The sequence below is a fragment of the Ctenopharyngodon idella genome, chromosome 13 (assembly GCF_019924925.1).
Source record: "Ctenopharyngodon idella isolate HZGC_01 chromosome 13, HZGC01, whole genome shotgun sequence".
Classification (NCBI taxonomy): Eukaryota; Metazoa; Chordata; class Actinopteri; order Cypriniformes; family Xenocyprididae; genus Ctenopharyngodon; species Ctenopharyngodon idella.
Window position 1 is genome coordinate 8,734,583 of NC_067232.1, and position 5,401 is coordinate 8,739,983.

Consider the following 5,401-nt stretch of genomic DNA (forward strand, 5'->3'; position numbering starts at 1 on the left):
GGCGGAGCTGTCAGCTCACGGAGCGCGAGCTGCGGACAGGGTGCAGAGGCAGAGGTGCAATGACAGGCTGAGATTCTGCTATCTCACAATAACTGCCTGCCTGCACTAATAAATATACATACACAACACATAGTCTACGTAAAAAGGCTATATTCTCACTATAAAACGCTGTCAAAAATGTCTCTTGTTGTGACTACTTTAAGCATTTGGTGTGTAGTCTAATAGTCACGCTTGAAAATCATATTAAATGAATTATGTGTTACAAATTAGCAAATAACCATGAATATAATGGTTTCATGATGGCTTCTCATGGTTTCAGAGGCCAAATATTCATTCATGGATTCATTCATTCATTCATATACAAATAAGCTGCTAGTAGTAGGGTATAAATAAAACTAAAATAAAAATATAGGCCTACAATATAGAAAATAACATGATACAATACAACTCGATCATTTTCAGTTAAACTGTCTCTTTTAGACAGTTTAAATGTTTACATTTTGATGTTTAAATTATTGTTATGTGTTCTATGACTGCCATTTTGATTTGAATAGGCCTGATTGTCATGCAAGGCTATTAATGAACAACAAAAATGTAAAGGAGGAAAATAACCACCTGAAATGAAAACAGATTACTTCTGCATAGTGAAATGTATTTTTAAATTCCACAAGGTTTAATAAAATAAAGTAAATAACAAATAAAAAGAAACAAATATGTTTATGCATTTGTATCATATTGTGTTTTTTTCCTGACTCTTGACAAATCTCTCAGCCTATTCAAATTCAGTTATAGAGATGAGTTGCCAAGATACATACAAATCAGAAAATTATAGAAGACTGTATAATTCTTCACTCTAAATTATGTCTGCACACACACACACACACATAAAAGCCAATGCCTTGAATTAATAGACATGAATATTTAAGATGACTGTTTTAATGCATTTCTCAAAGAACAGACAGAAAGAACAGACAAACCATCATTGCAACACTTTGATATCCACTAGGAGGCACTGAGACCACAGCACTCTGGTCATAGTAGGATAAGCCTTAAGTGACCACTTCTATCAAGCGGATGCTCCTCTTTATCATGCCTGTGAGGTGCAGATACTACAGCTCTTGATAGTGGTTATGTTAGACTACCTGCTGGGAATTGTTGTTAATGACAGATGATCCGTGGTGCTGTTTTCACAATATTATTTTTGTAATCTTATCAAAGCTGACATTTACTCCGCATCTTCCTTTTCATGCTTTATCTTATCTTGTAGTGCCTTGCGTGAGACTTTTAAACAGCATAATTTCAGATCTGGTTTTGTCATCAAAGTCATCGTTGATGTTTTCTATTGTTCAAATATTCTGTGTTTAACAACAACGTGAATGAAATTTATAATGGTACATCACATCTTATTCCACAGCATGTAAATAATAAGCTTGTGGCTATTATATCCACATTGTATAAACCTGTTACTGATTTTTTTTTTTTTTTTTTTTGATATTATTGAAGCACCCCTCTGCTGTATGATTAAAAAAATTGCAGGAAACCCACCTATGCCTTGGAGCTAGATCTGGTCCCCTAACTAATAAAACTCGCTTCTTGCACCTGTGAAAATATGCTGAAGTTAATTTCCAGTCCTAATAGCTGTTCTCTCTCTCTTTCTCTCTCTCTTCTTCTCTAACGTCCTTGCTTTCAGTAATTTTTATTGTAGAGCAAATAACTTTGTCATGTCAATAAATGACATCAGATAATAAAATGTACAATAAAATGTAAACAAAAGATAAAAGCAAGCAAGTTATGTTTCCATGTTGCTTGGTTCTGTGGTCAATCATGGAGTCATGTATCATCATGATCTTGTTTAAATAAAAGATTTGATCTACAGTATAACGTAATACTCCTGGATCATACCTCTTCTAAACATTAAAGCAAAACAGCTGCCTGGATACGTTGAGTCCTGGGATTTCTCCACGTCAGGTTATTTGGGATTCGCTTTTGTCTTGGTTTTGGTTTCTCATGTATACTTAATTATTTGCTGTCAGGGTTTTGTCCTTGAAACCTTCAGCAAAGTCTCTCATGTTCCCTCTAGTAATCTTAATACTTGAATTGAGTCATCTACTGTAAGTAGGTAGCAGTGCAAGTATATTGGGCCAATGTTTGCCATTAGCATTTTTATTAACACTTGAGGTTTAGTATTTGACTTACCACTTGACTTGTAACATATCCTTGGTTGTATAAATGGTGGGTACAATTACAAACACTCTCTTGGTGAGAACACAAATGTGACAAGAATACAAATGTGAATTGATGTAATGAGTTCTAGAAGTTTTTGTGATTCATCAGGGTTGCATGAGATTCGATTTGAGCTCCAAATTGACCCCCACACCTTACAATATTCACAGATACATCAGTTGTGGGTGATCATATTTATTATTAGGATAATGTCCTGGCAGAAAATTACCAGTATGTTTTATTTTTTTACAGTATATACTTTAAAAAATAAAAAGGAAAATGTACTGGTAATTTTCTGCCAGGATATTATCCAGTAATTTTACGGAAATTTCCTTTAACCCTAAAACACAACACAATGCAATGCATTGTTTTGAATTCAAAAGACAGGTAAAACACCTGTAAAAAACCAATAAGGAAAATTCCTTCATATTTATACAGTACATTGTGCCCTACTTTTACGGACTTACAGTATAACCAAAAAACAAACACATTTGACCTGTTCACATAGTAAATAAAAAGAAAATTGTCTGTGTTATTCACAAATTCTGTACAAACGATGACTATGATCTACAATCAAAAATACATTTAATGTCTTACATTACCTCATATAAATATCAATAAAATAAAAAAATTAAAAGCCGTAAATAAAAATAGAAAAGTGAATAAAATAGTTATTAAAATTATTTTAAGTTTATTTCATTTACTAGTTAAATCTGTCAGATACTTGTTTCCCACTGCTGTGCTGAAAGTCCCTCATCATGAATGCGTCTACATCTAACTGTTGTTAATATATTTCATTGATTTAAGAAAAGAGCTTTCAAAATGCAATAGATTTTATCTTGTAATATTGTGGAATTGTTACTAGTAGGGCCTTGAGGATGATCAGGCCTTTCGGCTTTATACCTCATTATCTCAACAGCTCTATTGACAATAAACCAGCAGGTGTATGATGATTAGAAAGGACCTATAGAGTCATATCCATATAAATACCTTGTGGACATATATGATGGTTCAAGCAGAAAGAATTCAGACAGTGTTGAAGAATGTTAAACATAAGGCTTGTTGAGAGATGGCATTTCAGTCCAATCAGTGAAAAACATTTTCGAGTTTTTCTCATACGTTTTGATGAAAAAAGGTCCCTGGATGCTAATTAAGTTCGAAGCATTTAAATTTTTAATTTTCTATGCTCATTATTTCATAGAATGCAGTGTCAAAATCCCATAACCTTTTTGATGAAATATCATTTTGACATTTATCACCTCTGTAAAGGCCTTGTTCAAACTGTTGTGGAGAACATTAATTACTGTTCTGGAAAGATTTTTCTAAGAGTGACTCATTACAAAAGGTTTAAGTTCAGTCCATAAAAGGACATAAAAATTCCTTTGTCCTTGGCACATGTTTTGTAGCTGAAACATCATATGTTATGGCAGAGTGCCTGTTTAATACATAATTATAATTTTAGTCTGCCCTTGAGTTGCCCCCCACCCCCCATAAGCAATAAGCAGTTGTGAACACTAGCACTGTCAGGGCACTGGAAAACCCCTTAACTGTTAAAAGGACAAGATATCGCAGCTGACATTCAAACAGATTTTATTCAGCTATACAGTATATTACACAAGCTTCAGTGAACAGTATCACTGAGAACAAACATGTTTATGTTGATAAGGATGTTGTGCAGTGATAGCCCATAAAACCGTTGGTCATAGCGGTGTTTTATCGTAAAAAAAAACACAGCTATTGACTAATCAGATTCAAGGACTTAGAATTAACCGTTTTGTAATCTGCAATCAAAAATAAGAGACTTCATTACAAACCCAAGCATTTTCAACAAATCATAAATTAAAAACAGCTTCTTATCTTCATCTTCATTAAGTCTCCAGAGCTATAAAATGATCCTCTGGGCATCACAACATAATAGAACTTTCTCAGTTTTTTCTTTTTCATTTCATGTTTGCCAGAAATATTAGCAATTAAAGACTTTACAGAGTAGTTTTAGAGAGAGAGAGAGTGAAACAGTAATGTGCATTCAGGAAAGAAGTTTGGGTAAATGATGAATAAAATGTTTTAGTGGAAGGTTTGTGGGTGCTAATTAGCATTGCTAATAATTATAACTATGATCATTTACCCACATACTATAGCAGACAGACTTAATGTGTCTGAATGTGGCCTCAAGCTTGCATGGTCTCCTGTTGGCAGCGGTATGTGTCCTCTCAGCCAAAGCTGGGCCAAGTGTGGCCCAAATCAGGGCCACATTTTAAATTAATTTTTTTTTTTAAAAGGATTCCAAGATTATTTCTTGTTAGAAAGAGACATTTTAGCAAACGCACTAAAAATTGATAAATAATATTGATTAAATGCATAATTCTGAGCATTATGAATCAGCGTGTCGAATCAGCGGTTAGGAGCGCCAACGTCACGTGATTTCAGCAGTTTGGCAGGTTTGACACGCGATCCGAATCATGATTCGATACACTGATTCATAACGCTCAGAAGCTTTCTGAAGCAGTATTTTGAAATTGGCCATCACTATATAAGTCGTTATTTTGGGGTTTTTTGGTGCACCAAAAATATTCTCGTTGCTTTATAATATTAATATTGAACTCACTGTACTCATATGAACTGATTTAAATATGTTTTTAGTACATTAATGGATCTTGAGAGAGGAAATGTCATTGCTGGCTATGGAGGCCTCACTGAGCCATCGGATTTCAACAAAAATATAAAGAATAAGAATAGAACAAAAACAGAAGAATAAGATCAACGATTGTGAAATGTGTGTCTTCACGGAGTGGATCAGGATACGATTTTCAGCGATTAACAAATTAAATTCTACTGTGTACCTCACACAGACCGTAGCTCGAAACGGATTTGTAAAAATCGCATTTCATGTGATTTTTGGCCATTCACACTAGCTAAATCTCAATCGAATATGCACAAAACTCGAATTTGGACAGACAGTCTGAATGTAGCCTTTGTGGTTTAAAATCCTATTCAAATTGCATTTCCGGAAATACATTTCAGTCTGACTGCTCTGATCGGATTTCAATTGGTTTACGTGACTTTCTCATGTCACGTAAAACGTAAACGTCAGACGTTGTTATAGAAAACATGCTGAAAGTCACTGCAGAAACAAGGTTGTGTTGTTGTAAAGTGCAGGACGAGCAGAAAATGACAATAT